Consider the following 15383-nt stretch of genomic DNA (forward strand, 5'->3'; position numbering starts at 1 on the left):
TTTTTTGTTTCTAGTATGTCTAAAAGTGTGTATAAGTGTGTTTTAGTGTGGGGGGGGGGAATTGGGGGAAACTGTTTTTTAGTCACTTACCTCGGTGGAATGCAACTTTTTCTCCTAGTTGCATTTCGCCCTCCCTCACGGCCTAATAACTTGGATTGGTGCGGCCTTTCCCAGAGTCGGGTCCAGAGCTTCAGCAGCGGGCGCAGCGCGGACTTTCCAACGCGGAGCCGGGCGATCCCTTGCCGGGGGTCACTAAAAGAAGTGCTCCGATCGCTGGCCCGCGGACTATAACATCCTGAAGCCACGGTCTGCGTAGCTCCTAGCCGCGAGCGCGGTGTGGACTTTAAGAGTCCGGACCGCCGGCCTGCAGCCTATAACATCGTGAAGCCCCAGGCTCCGGTAGGAAGCGGCCGATTCGGGACCTACAAGCCGTGGAGTGTCCATCCGTCCCGACATTGGAGTTTCGAGCATCCCAACGAGAGGGCCTGTACATCGGGCGACTGCGGATGGTTCATGGCCCCGCCACGGATGAACAAAGGAGGAGGACTGACTAAGTTATTGCCTTCCATCACAGTGAAGAATGTTGATGCCACTGTGGTGGATGTTCATGTTATATTCTATTGTGTATTGTACTCTTTTGTTTGTATGGCTGCATGGTAAGTCAAATTCCACTGTGCCTTAATTGGTCGATGTGGCAATAAATGTGAACTTGAACTTGAACTTTGCAGACTACCTGCGTTCAGTCCATGGGGAAACCCTGAGCTTCCTGATCCCCGCCACTTTAATAATCTCCGATCACATCCCACACTCATTCCCACTCCGACCTCTCAGTCTGCAGCCTCCTGTATTGTTCCAAAGAGCATCTATATTAGCTTGAGGAACAGAACATCCTCATGACTCTACAACCTTCTGGGCTTAACATTGAACTCTATAAACTTCAGTTATTGTGATTTTTCTGCCTGTGCATCTGTGGTATTGACTCAGCTGCTTGCGCCTTCTACCACCTCCACCCACACATATACTTTCATTTTTCTCTCTCTAGGAGTGGAAGGTGTGTTGGGTCTGATCTGTCAGGCATTAATTCACACTTTGCATTTAGCAACTGCGTCATTCTTTTGTCTACGTTTTCACTCTCTAACTGCTCCCATTCACCCATTGAACGGGTAACCCATTTATTGCTTATTCCTGTGGTCACCCCGGTTATACCCTATCAGAGACATATGGGTGTCAGAGGTTATAGGTAAGGGGTTAAGAGGGAGAGATAGATCAGCCATGATTGAATGACGGATTAGACTTGATGGGTCGAATGGCCTAATTCTGCTCCTATCATTTATGAACTTATGATCTTATGATCCCTCCCTCCCTCCTTCATCTTCCCTATAATTTAACGTTTCTCCCTAGGACAAAGGGTCTTTGACATGAACCATGAACTCTTTCTTGTCCCATATGTGCAGTCTGACCTGCTGAGTATTTCCAGCACTTGAATTGATTTCCACAACTTATTTAAAGACATGTCATTGACCCATCTGGACAGCCTAATGCCATGGAGTCCGACTTTCAAGAAATTAGACGACCCAAGTTTGCTTCATTTACACTCATCCAGTTTTGACAGAGCACCGTCTCCATCCTAAATCCAGATTCCTGCAATTGATATGAAAAAGATCATGACAAACTACTTTTAGAGTCAAAGAGAGATACAGCATAGGCCTTCGGCCCAGTAAATCTATTTTTTACTATTTACGGTTTACTATTTTATTTTACGGTTTACTATTAATATCACTTGACATTAATCCTACTCTGCTACCCAATTCCCATCAACTACTCCCACCTCAAGATTCCACAACTCTTCTACATACAGGGGGCAAGTTAACCTAGCAACCATGCCTTTTCCATGCTGTATGACTCTATAGGCAGGTGGGACTAGTGTACATGGGGCATCCTTGTCGACATAAGCAAGTTGGGCCGAAGAGCCTGTTTCCATGCTGTACGACTCTATGACGATGACTCTAACCCACATGTCTTTGGGATTACATTTTTGGATTTATATTATTAAAAATCAGATCTTGGTGCAATGCCATGCATGGTTTCACTGAAGCCACAACAGACTGTGGCTTCAGTCACAGATTATAAAGAGTTGACATTGAACAAGATCTGAACCTTCAGAACTACCTGTTGAGGGACATTAGCATGCAACCTTTCCCTTCATTGAAACCCTTTTAACACCCTTGCTTATGTTAAAAGGACCAGGTGATCAGGAATAATTTTAACCACACTAACAGTGGCCCGCTGGGTTAAGGGAGAACACCAGCTTTACTTACTGCCCAATATTACTTTCCATTGACTTGAATGAAACAAATAACTGGAAGAGCTGTAAAACTAACTGTAAATCTGTACACTCCAAAAACATATAGGTTTGTAGGTTCACAAAATTGCTGGAGAAACTCAGCGGGTGCAGCAGCATCTATGGAGCGAAGGAAATAGGCGACGTTTCGGGCCGAAACCCTTCTTCAGACTGATGGGGGGGAGAAGGAAGGAAAAGGGGAGGAGGAGGAGCCCGAGGGCGGGCGGATGGGAGGGTGGGAGGAGACAGCTAGAGGGTTGAGGAAGGGGAGGAGACAGCAAGGACTAGCAAAATTGGGAGAATTCAATGTTAATGCCATCCGGTTAATTGTAGGTTAATTGGCTTGGTATAAGTGGAAATTGTCCTGAGCGTGTGTCGGGTAACATTAATGTGTGTGGATATCGCTGGTCGGATTGGACTCGGTGGGCCGAAGGGCCTGTTTCCGCATAGTATCTCTAAACTGAACTAAACTAGCACGCACCCGATCGTTAGCCCAATGGACGTGCAATGTTAAAATGACCCCCATTAAGGTTGATTTACTGTGCGCCACAGGGGAGAAGCAGCCCCATATGCCTCACAATGCTAAAAGGAAGACAATGATTTATTGCTGTACCTGTAATCAATTTCAAAGGACCAGTGGGATCATAGGGCCCCTTGTGCGCAGGCCCATCAGCATTCACCCCGCCCACAACGCTTTTACAAGTAACTGCTCAATCATTGCTATCAATTATCATGTGTGTGGAAGTGAATCATTAGTCAGTCATTACTGAAAGAGCACCCTGGCAGGGTAACGTCAAAATGAAAACTGCTCATGAATAATATAGACATCATCTCACAGCCTTCTGTAATATCATTGAGAGAAAATGCATTGTTCAGGGCCCATATCAGACAAAAGAGAGTCAGCAAACCTCCAAGCAAAACTAGAAAATGGCATGGTGAATAGGTTTTGGATGAGCATCTTCAGTTTCATGCCATTAAGCTGGAAAGAGTATTAGAGAAAACGTATCTTTCCAGGCCTCAGTGCCTGAGCTGCAGAGAGAGATTGGGCACGGGGCTAGGACTTCATTCCTTGGAGTGCAGGGGGCTGAGAGGGGATCTTTTAGAGGTGTATAAAATCATGAGGGGAATATAGAGAGTGAATGACTTCATTTCTTGGAGACCAGAGGCTGAGGGGTATATCTTTTAGAGGTGGATAAGTTCATGAGGGGAATAGATAGTGAATGCAGAGTCTATTATCCAGAGTAGAAGAATCGAGAACCAGTAGACATAGTTTTATGGTAAGAGGAGAAAGATTTAAGAGGAAACTGAGGGGAAACATTTTCAACGGGTGGTGAGTATACGGAATGAGCTGCCAGAGGAGGTAGTTGAGGCAGGTGGTACCCGGACATGGCGTCAACGGACGAGAAGCCGAAGCAAAGAAGTGGAAGCCAAATAACCGAATGGAAACAAAGCCTAAAAACCAACTTGTTTTACAAGCCTACAAGCCAACGAACCGAATGCCACTCAACAGAAAAGTCAAATAACGGACATGACGTTGCCGCGGGGCGGGACTTGTCAGCGATTGGTCCAGATCCCCGCGTCCATCACATCACTGTGGAAGGATGAACATTGTCCCACACCTCCGCTCCATCCGACCCACAGCCCGCAGTGGGAGAGTGGGGGCTGTCCCGAGGGATGCGCACCTTCGGCCGCTTACAACTTGGTGCTTGGGTTCAGATTGCCCAGTCACCTACGGCTTTTGTGGGAAAATTACCCCCACCCTCCCGCCGGTGCAGAAGGGAATGTGGGGGTCATTTTCCCACACAAGCCATAGGTGACTGGGCAATCTGGACCCGAGCATCAAGTTGTAAGCAGCCGAAGGAACGCATCCCTCGGGCCAGCCCCCACTCTCCCACGGCCACGGCCGCCCTCCGTCTCATCTCTGCCATGCGGCCGCACTGTGACGGGCTGTGGGTCAGGTGGAGCGGAGGTGTAGCCATGGTAAATCGCTTTTAAATCATGGGGTGCACACACATTCCCTGGCGAGCCGATGACAAGTGTGCAAGTGTGAACAATTTGATCTCCTCCCACTCCCCCCCCCCACTCCCCCCCCCACCCAAGGGCTGCGCTCCTTCGGCCGCTTACAACTTGATGCTCGGGTTCAGATTGCCCAGTCCCCATGTTTTAAAAGCTGATAAAAGGATGAGATTAAAACACAGGAAGGACCTTTGACTTGAGAATTAGAATAGAATTAAAGTGAACTGAAAAGTTTATCAGTCCAATTAAAGGAAGTATTATGGGCCTGTCCCACTTACACGACTTTTTCGGCGACTGCCGGCACCCCTGATAGGTCGTTGCAAGTCGGCGAATATTTTCAACATGTTCAAAATCCAGCGGCGACCAGAAAGACATTACGACTCTTTGAGCGACTGAGGAGACTACTCATGACCATACAGGCAACACCCTGGCGACATGTTGCGGGTGAAGCCTGTATGGTCGTGAATGGTCGTCCAAAGAGTCGTACCTTGTTCTGGTCGCCGCTGGATTTTCAACATGTTGAAAATTTTCGGTGACCTGCAACGACCTATGACGAGTGCCGGCAGTCGCCGAAAAAGTCGCTTAAGTGGAACAGGCCCATTAGGATCGCGTTGCCAAAGGTAGGTTGGGAAATTAGACCGGAAGATATGATGGTAGATGAGTGATGGCTAACTTGAAAAGCAAAGTTTTTATTTTCAAAGAATCACATTTACTTGGGACAAAAAATTCCACTGGACATTTGATACGGTCATGGCTAATGAGAGATCTTCAGGATTGAAAATTAAAAGCTTACAATGTTACCCTAAAAAAGAAACATTGTAATCTGGGGATCAAAACGGGTTTTTAAAAAATCATCAAACAATGATAAGTAAATTGATAAAGAGGTAATAAGTACCAAGGGATTAATGGGGCTTTTAAAGGAAGCCTGGCAATTTTACAATGTGTGGTAAACAGAGGCCTGGTGAGATCAAACAGGCATTTCTATTAAATAAGGAGCTGGTGAATTAAATACATTTCTTTCGGGGTAAGTGAAACAGTAATAGTATTTTAAGGTTTTTTTTCCTGTTGGTCAAGTTAATCAAATAAATAGAAGCACAGCAGGAATAGCGCAGCCCAAATCCCTGGAATGTACATCCTATGTCATGTGGGAACTTGCCGTCACTTCCCAAGTCTACGGATGCAGGAAGGCTGATTCCAAATCCTAAATTATTCTATAGTCATGTGAACAGGTTAGGATGAAAAGTTGAGAAGACAATTAGAGTCCAAAGAACAAATCTATTCATGGAGCTGGAGAGAATGTCCGTCTGTGTGTCTGAATGAAAGTAGGGAGAATGACCATGATGCTTTTAACTGTAGCTCAGTGCACGTGACAATAAACTAAACTCAATGTCTGGGGTATTAAATAATGACTTTACATCAGCCTTCATCTAGGAAGAAGATGCTGTGGAATTCTGAGGTAAAGCATCTACAAATCGCTTGCCAGATCTTGCCCCATCCCATCAACTCTTTACGATGATCCTACTCATTCAGTTCAGATGAAGGGTTTCCGTCCAAAACACTGACTATCCATTTCTCTCCACTGATGCTGCCTGACCCGCTTAGTTCCTCCAGCAGTTGGTTTTATGCTTGAGATTTCAGCGTGTCCAAATACTTGTGTCTCCAATCTACAAATTGTCTTCTGAATTTATACCCCTTCTCTCAGCAGCAAACCTTTCACCTCTATAATTAGGGCTGAAGTCCTAGTCCAGATGCTTGCGCACAGTATCTAAGATGCAACCACTATAGCATTGATGGACGATGCCAGTTTTCAGATTTGAGGTGTTAAACGTGATATGTGTCCTATTAAGAGGACATAAAATGCTTTTTGACAACTTGTGAAGAATATTGAAGGTGTCCTCTCCACTATTCTGGCCAAGATTTATCTCGTAATCTACGATACATTCAAAATACGTGAGTAACTCATTACCATTTGTGCACCTCACGTTGCCGCTGTGGGCTGCCACGTTTTAGATTTTTCGACAATGGCTACAATTCAGTAATATTTCATGCTTCACTTAAAGCTTTTGGGATGCTGTGAGGCTGTGAAAAACAGTATATAAATGCTTTGTTTCCTTTTATTCAGAAAACATTCAGGTTTCCATGGATTTATGATTCTGCTTTTGCATTGTAGAAATAAACAAATTATGGCCGTTCGGATTGAGCTAATTATTTTCCAAACATCAAAACCCAAAACAAGCATCACTGTGAAAATTCAGAGGCCAAGCAACTAAATGCAAATTCCACTACATCATAACTTTGAATCAGCTCCTTCCTAGCTAACATACTTAAAGCACCAGATTATGATCAACTAATGGGATGTCATCCACATGAATAAAAATATTGAATAGTCATAGTCATCAGGTGTGAAAACAGACCCATAGAAACAAAGAAAAGAGGTGCAAGAGGAGGCCATTCAGCTCTTAAATCCATCCAGTGATTTGACCTCCTCTGCCCTCTGTGGCAGGGAATTCCACAAATTCACAACTCTCTGGATGAAAAAGTTTTTTCTCACCTCAGTCTTAAATGGCCTCCCCTTTATTCTAAGACTGTGGCCCCTGGTTCAGGACTCGCCCAACATTGGGAACATTTTTCCTGCATCTAGCTTGTCCAGTCCTTTATAATTGTATATGTTTATATAAGATCCCCCCCCCCCCCCCCCCCCCCCATCCTTCTAAACTCCAGTGAATACAAGCCTAGTCTTTTCAATCTTTCCTCATATGACAGTCCCGCCATCCCAGGGATCAATCTCGTGAACCTACGCTGCACTGCCTCAATCACAAGGATGTCCTTCTTCAAATTAGGACCAAAACTATACATAATACTCCAGATGTGGTCTTACCAGAGCCCTATACAACTGCAGAACTGCACTTCCTTCAGCCAAACTTGCCTGCACCGACCAACATGCCACATCTACACTAGTCCCATTGCCTGCATTGGCCCATGTCCCTATAAACCTGTTCTATCCATGTACCTGTCCAAATATTTCCTAAACATTGCAATAGTATCTTCCTCAACTACGGCTGTCGGCAGCTCGTTCCACTCACGCACCACCCTTTGTGTGAAAAAGTTATCCTCCAGGTTCCTATTAAATCTTTTCTCCCTCACCTTAAACTTGTATCCTCTGGATCTTGATTCCCCTAGTCTGTGCATCTTGCATCTACCCGATCTTTTCCCCCTCATGATTCTTTACACCCCTATAAGAACACCACTCATCCTCCTGCCCTCCAAGGAATACAGACCTAGCCTGCACAACCTCTCATAGCTCAGACCCTCGAGTCCTGTGACATCCTTGTAAATCTTCTCTGCTCCCTTTCCAGCTTGACAACATCTTTCCTATAATAGTGCCCAGGACTGAACACAATACTCTAAATGTGGCCTCACCAACATCTTAAATAGCTGCAACATCATCTCCCAAGTCCTATACTGTCATCTCCCAGACACACCCTGGCGGTCCGTGTTACCACCTGACGAGGGGAGCGGTCCCCAGTGGAGGTCTATCTACAAGGGAGTCCTCCCCCTTTACATCGGGGACCTGGGGTGGAGAGTGTTGCACAAAGCCGTGGCCTGTAATAGGTATTTGAGCCGGTTCACGGACTCCTCCCCTGCTTGTCATTTCTGCGGTGAGGTAGAGACCGTGTTCCATGTGTACATAGAGTGTGAGAGGTTGCAGCCACTGTTCGAATATCTGAAAGGGCTGCTCCTCAAGTTTTGGCTACATTTTAGTCCAACATTATTAATTTATGGGCACCCGGTGCAGAGGGGGGAAGGATGGGAGGGAGGAGTGGGTCTCCCTGTCGGTCTGCTCCTAGGCCTGGCCAAGATGGCCATTCGCGGGTCCAGGCAGCGGGCAGTCGATGGCCGCACACCGGTCGCCTGCCTGCCCCTTTTCCGGGGTTACGTCCGAGCTCGCGTGTCCCTAGAAAAGGAACACGCGGTGTCCATGGGGACTGTGGAGGCCTTCTGTGCACGCTGGTCACCACAGGAGGTTGAATATATTATCGATAAGAATGTTAATATTTTAATTTGATAATTTTGTTTAAGTGTTAAGAGGGAACACGTGGTGTCCATGGGGACTTTGGAGGCTTTCCATGAATACTGGTCACCGTTGAAGGTCGAGTGTTTTGTTGATAAACGGAACACTCGACCTTCAACGGCCATTCGTGGGTCCAGTTGACGTTGATGTTATTAATTTGACGTTCATTTGTTTGTAAACTGTCAGCATAGGCAGTCTTTGATTGTGTTAATACTCTATGTTTATGTTTATTTTTTGAATAAAAGTAGTTTCATAATAAAAAAAAAAAAAAGGCCTATAATGTAAAGGGCCAAAGTTTACAGGAGTTGTGCTGGGACTACTTTTTTTAAACACAGAGGGAGGTGGGTGCCTGGAATGCACAGCCAGGAGTGGTGGTGGAGGCAGATATACGATAGTAGTGTTTAAAAGGCTTCAGGATAGGTACATAGATATGCAGGGAATGGAAGGATACGGATCATGTGCAGGCAGAGAGGTTTCATTTATCTTGGCGTCATGCTCAGCACCGATACTGTGGGCCGAAGGGCCTGTTACTGCACTGTTCTATGTTAACTGCAAGGAAATTAATCAAACTGCAAATAATGGAATGACTATGAGAAACATTACAGCATGAAAAGTTAACATTAAGAGAAACAGCGAAACCTGGGCAAACTATGAAGAGCAGCTAATTTAGACATATTGTGTTCCACAGAAATCAAATATTATTCACCCAACACACCTGTTCTGACTGATCTATAATTACTCCCAATCCAGCAACATTCTCAAATTTAAAATTCCATTCTTGGGTTTCAATCCTCCTTTGATTTTGGCCTAACCACCTACTTCCTCCATATCGCTAGCCTCCCGGAAATAATGATCCATGAAATCCGAGTTCCTGGGCAATTTCCTCAGTAAAAACAAACTCGTCCAATTTCCACCGAGTCCCATTCACCTACAATCCCACTTCCTCCACCGTTGTCCCCGATTACATTACTTTGTTTCTAATCTCGTCACTTTGAAAACCTCATTCTTGCTCAAGAAAACTAGTAAGCTTTGTTTCTCACTCATTTTTTATGCATTCTCTTCCAAACCAACAATCTTTTCTGCAACACTCCAGTTTTGACCTTTGGACCTGGACCCATATTACATTTCTCTGTCATTGGCACTCATTATATCCGATCCAAGGCATTAAAGTCAGCAAGTTATACCTGGACCTCTTTGTCCATTTTCAAGCAAAATATGACTTTGGAATAAGGATTTTTAAATCTGAGTAAGGTATGAGCTGCGAGTTTGCTTTGGTCAATCGGAAAACTATATTAAAAGGAATGGAAGATAAACACAAAGTAACTCAGCAGGATAGGCAGCATTTCAGGATAGAAGGAATGGGTGGAGTTTCTGGTCGAGACCATTCTTAAGAATGGAAGTACTCGAGGAATGACTAAGATTTAAAGAATTCACCATACATATTTGTGCCCTGAGGACACAAAAACCAACAGGAAAAATAATAAAAAAACAACAAAAATGAAAAATAAAGGCTAATAAATTAAAGAGAGCATTAGATCAAAAGGAAAAAGATTAGAATATTGTCAAAAAAGAGCAAAGCCTGGGAATAAAGAGGTTCAGAATTCTGCAGAGCAGAATGAAAAAATTGTTAATGAGAGGAAATATTTAGTGTGTTACGTGTACCAAGGTACAGTGAAAAGCTTTTTTCATACATGCTATCCTGTCAGTGGAGAGACTATACATGATTACAATCAAGCCATCCAAAATGTACAGATACAGGATAAAGGGATTAAAGATAGTCCGGCGATCTCCAATGAGGCTGATGGTAGATCAGGAACGTTCTACAGTTGCTGATAGGACGGCTCGGTTGCCTGATAACGGCTGGGAAGAAACTGTTCCTATATCTGGAGGTGTGCGTTTTCACACTTCTGTATCTCTTGCCTGATGGGAGAGAGGAGTATCTGGGGGGCAACTCGTCCTTGATTATGCTGGTAGCCTTGCCTATGCCATATGAAGTGTAGATGGAGTCAATGGAAAGGAGGTTGGTTTGTGTGAAGGTCTGGGCTGGGCTTGTGTGATGACCTAGTCGATCCATTCTTTCATCATATGTTGGGTCGTTGGGATTGAATCACATGGTTTGGAACCACACATAGGCCAGATGGGATAAAGAGAGCACATTTGGGACGACAGATGGCACAATGGGCTAAGTGTTCGGCTGGCAACCGGAAGGTAGCCGGTTCGAATCCCGCTTGGAGTGCATACTGTCGTTGTGTCCTTGGGCAAGACACTTCACCCACCTTTGCCTGTGTGTGAATGTGTGTGAGTGATTGGTGGTGGTCGGAGGGGCCGTAGGCGCAGATTGGCAGCCATGCTTCCGTTAGTCTGCCCCAGGGCAGCTGTGGCTACAGAAGTAGCTTACCACCACCGAGTGTGACTGAGGAGTGAATGAATAATGCGATGTAAAGCGCCTTGAGTATTAGAAAGGCGCTATATAAATCCCATCCATTATTATTATTATTATTTCCCTCTCTGAATTATATTAGTAAAAAAGATGGGTTCTAACAACAATCCGGTGGTTTCATGCTACTGAGAGAAATCATTACTTAAAAAAAATCCAGATTCACTTAATTACTTGAACTTGAGTTCTCCGTTTGCCTTGGAGGGCTTTGAACATGTGCTAGCATCAATGGACTTGGATGGTGGATCAGTAACTTAACCGAATTGCTACTGTACAATGTGCAGCACATTAGAATGAGTGGGAAAAACAACTAGTGGGTTGTGCCTAAAGCAGACAAATCACTGCAGAGACAACAAATAGACAACAGACAATAGACAATAGGTGCTGGAGTAGGCCATTCAACCCTTTTACACCACCATTCAATGTGATCATGGCTGATCATCCCCAATCAGTACCCCGTCCAAAGTCAAGCTGTAAACAATAGAGTTAGCAGGATCAAGGATATTCATTTGGGTCTCTCCATTGCCAATGCACAACTGAACATTGACAAAAGTCATCCAGCATTACCTGACCATTAACACATGCAGCCATAGAGCAAAGCTCGGTTCAGACACAAGGTCATCCTATTGATCCAAGTCTTCTGTCAAGAACTGGGTAGCACAACTGGCAGAGCTGCTGCCTCACAGCACTGGAGATCCAGATTTGAACGTGATCTCAGGTGCTATTTGTGTGGAGTTTACACATCTCCCTTTGACCGCGTGGGGTTCCTCTGGGTGCTCTGATTTCTTCTCACATCCCAAAGATATGTAGGTTTGGGGGTTAATTGGCCAGTGTAAAAATTGCTTCATTTGTGTAGACAATGGATGAGAAAGTGGAATAATATAGAACTAATACACTCGGTGGGTCGAAGGCCTGTTTGCATGTTGTATCTCTAAACTAAACTAAACCCAGGCAATATAAATACAATTTTGTAAGGAATGGATCCTCCTTTATGCAACCAAAGCATCCAAAATATTTTTTGCCAAGAAGAATATTTTCTGATTTTGGAGGAGGAGCTCAAGGGATGAATGAGCACCAAGTGAAGTTAAAACAAAGCAACAGCATAAAATAAGTTGGTTGAGAGACAAATTGTGGTGTCGAACTGTAATGTTATTCTTTGATACGTACCTTTAAATCTTTTAACTCATCTCAGGATAGACATGGCTTGGTCTCATGTGAATGAAACCATCAATAGAAGTGTGACATAATTTTGTGCTCAACTTTTTGAGTCAAGGGTGAGTGGTACCTTAGATATGACTGACCGCCCAGCCTAGATACTGGTTTAATCTCAAGAGGAAATAATCGACTTCTATTAAAATGTCCATAACCTCAAATTTGTTTATCATCACCCTATATATATTCACTTTAGTTTCTAACGTATAATACTTTCTGACAGATGCAGTCACTTGTGCCATTGAATAAATCATTTTCAAAAAATACATTTCTACAGTGGCTCATTATCTTTTGTACAATAAAGATCAATTGTTCAAGGGTCTTGACCCAAAACGCCACCCATTCCATCTCGCCACAGATGCTGCATGTGCCACTGAGTTTCTCCAGCTTTTTGTGTCAATCTTCAACTGTTCAGAGATCAACTGTTTAAGTGTGAAAGTGTGATCTAACCATGTGATCTAAACAAGTTCAACATAACTTCTCCACTTTTTAATCTAATGCTTTGACTTGCATTTTTACTGTGATTACAATGCTACTTTCAGTGATTTGGGACCCAAAAGCCACAGGTCTCTTCTTTTCTCGACCCCATTATCTATCTAACAAGAAATATACGATGATTTTTCTAACTTATATTATCTTACTGGTGAAATTTCTCCGGATATTTATCAAAGATGAAATCCTAATCAATCGATGAGCTACTTGGTAGAAACAAGGAACTGCAGATGCTGGTTAATACACAAAAGGACACAAAGTGCTAGAGTAACTCAGCAGCAGACAGGCAAGCAGCATCTCTACAGAACTGTCTGCTTGGGGTTTGCACGTTCTCCCCATGACCTGCGTGGGTTTTCTCCAAGATCTTCGGTTTCCTCCCACACTCCAAAGACGTACAGGTATGTAGGTAAATTGGCTTGGTAAATGTAAAAATTGTCCCTAGTGTGTGTAGGATAGTGTTAATATGCAGGGATCGCTGAACCCGATGGGCCGAAGGGCCTGTTTCTGTGCTGTATCACTAAAACTAAAAACTAACACAAAAAACTTGGGTTGGCGATGTTTCGGGTTGAGACCCTTCTGCAGACTAGAGGGGGAAAAGAAAGCGAGAAGAGGGGAGAGGCAGGACAAAGCGTGGCAAGTAATAGATGGACATAGGCGAGGGAGGCCATTGCCGGCTATTGACAGGAAGATGGTTGGAATAAAGCCCGAGAAAAAAGCAGAATGCGGGGGACAGGGTTGAAGATCTACAAATTGATGCTGGTGGGAGGAAAGTAGTAGGAGGGGGGAGGAGGGGAGAGGGGAGAGGGGAGAGGGGAGAGGGGAGAGGGGACAGGGGAGAGGGGAGAGGGGAGAGGGGAGGGGGGAGAGGGGAGAGGGGAGAGGGGAGAGGGGAGGGGGGAGGGGGGAGGGGGGAGGGGGGAGGGGGAGGGGGGAGGGGGGAGGGGGGAGGGGGGAGAGGGGAGAGGGGAGAGGGGACAGGGGAGAGGGGACAGGGGGGGGGAGTAAGGGGGAAATCGGTGGGAGCCTAGGGAACCACACTGATTTGTCATTATAGATACATAGACAACAGGTGCAGGAGTAAGCCATTCCGCCCTTCGAGCCAGCACCGCCATTTCAATGTGATCATGACTAATCATGCACACTCAGTACCCCGCTCCTGCCTTCTTCCCATACCCCTTGATTCCGCTAGCCCGAAGAGCTCTATCTAATTCTCTTTTGAATGCATCCAGTGAATCGTCCTCCACTGCCTTCTGAGGCAGAGAATTCCACAAATTCACAACTCTCTGTGTGGAAAAGTTTTTCCTCATCTCAGTTCTAAATGGCATACCCCTGGTTCTGGACTCCCCGAACATCAGGAACATGTTTCCTGTATCTAGCGTGCCCAATCCCTTAATAGTTTTATATGTTTCTATAAAATCCACTCTCATCCTTCTAAATTCCAGTAGAATACAAGCCCAGTCACTCCATTCTCTCAACATATGAATTATCTACCATTTTTGGGCATGTCAAATTAGCATTAGCAACTGGTGCAAGTTTAAGGGCTGTCCATCTATACTTATCAGAAACTAGAACAATACTACTCAAGCATAATTAACATTGGAACCTCTGATGCAAGTCTCTCATTTTATTTGTTTCATGAGCAGTCAGATCCTGAAGCTGAATGAAAATGCTGGAGCCAACTTTAATATTCAGTCCCTCCAACATAACAACATATTGCCTGGTACCGTTGACATTGACCCACAACAGAATTTTAATTTTTACATCACCATTGAGACTTTCATCTTCCTTTAATATTTCTACCCCCTGTATTTTTTTCTCTGTTCCCCTAAAAGTATTATTTTGTAATGGATTTTCAGACTTCTCAAAAATATTGACTAGTGCAAGGTGTATCCAAAGGTCATTGATTTATATTGTATTTTTTTCTTATTTGCCTAGGAACACAACATTCAGAAAGTCATCTAAAATCCTTGCATATTTTGTTCAGCTGATAGAACTCAATTTCTGCCCTTGTCTCTTTGAACAGCACTACTCACATTTGCACATACTCTGCACATACCTCTCCTACCTGTTATGTATACAGATTTGTTACACTGTTTATGTGTATGGTTTTTGTACCTTTACAATGCAATTTTTGTACCAGTCTAGCTCCTTCTCTCAGGCCCCCTTCAGTCAAGACTGACCATGGGTGTCTCCATGGCGTTATTCCCAAAATGGAGGATGCCTGTGAGTGACTTTGTTCAACGTGGGGAGCACAGACAATTGTTTAACTGTCTGGTGCACAGACAGCCACCACACGGTCCTTGACAGATCTGGGTCAGGATCCAGTGGCATGGAGTCCACCACGACCGGACACCCTTTTCTGCTGCAGACTTCATCCGCCTTCCCAGCCGTTGTGACACTCCACTAAGGTCAGCCACCGTCCTCCGCCTGTTCCACCGTTGAAGTCTTGGTTGGATTGCTCTTTGTCAGAGACCTCCCCCTCAACCTTACCGCAATGTGTGACCCTACCAGGAGCACAGCTCCAGACGGCATCGCTCTCAGGATCTCAGGTCCACACAAGCTTCTCCACCACAATAAGGTGACAATCCACAGAATCTAGCACGATGCAAGCATTTTACACCTTTACTCCATATACCTTTTCATTAGGGCTGGACTCTTATTCCTTGGAGCACAGGAGGATGATCATATAGAGGTGGATAAAACCTTGAGAGGAATAGATCAAGTAGACACACAGAGTCTCTTGCCCAGAGAAAGGGAACCAGGAACCTGAGGACATAAGTTTACGTTGAAGGGGGAAAGATTTAATAGGAACT

General features: G+C 44.6%; 1 protein-coding gene across 3 annotated transcripts in view; it reads right to left on the reverse strand.

Moving 5' to 3' along the window:
* Positions 1-15383, reverse strand: part of pknox2 (PBX/knotted 1 homeobox 2) — a 403962-nt gene that overhangs the window by 124467 nt on the left and 264112 nt on the right. The gene's annotated exons all lie outside the window — the stretch shown is intronic.

This window comes from Amblyraja radiata, chromosome 33 (assembly GCF_010909765.2).
Source record: "Amblyraja radiata isolate CabotCenter1 chromosome 33, sAmbRad1.1.pri, whole genome shotgun sequence".
Taxonomy (NCBI): domain Eukaryota; kingdom Metazoa; phylum Chordata; class Chondrichthyes; order Rajiformes; family Rajidae; genus Amblyraja; species Amblyraja radiata.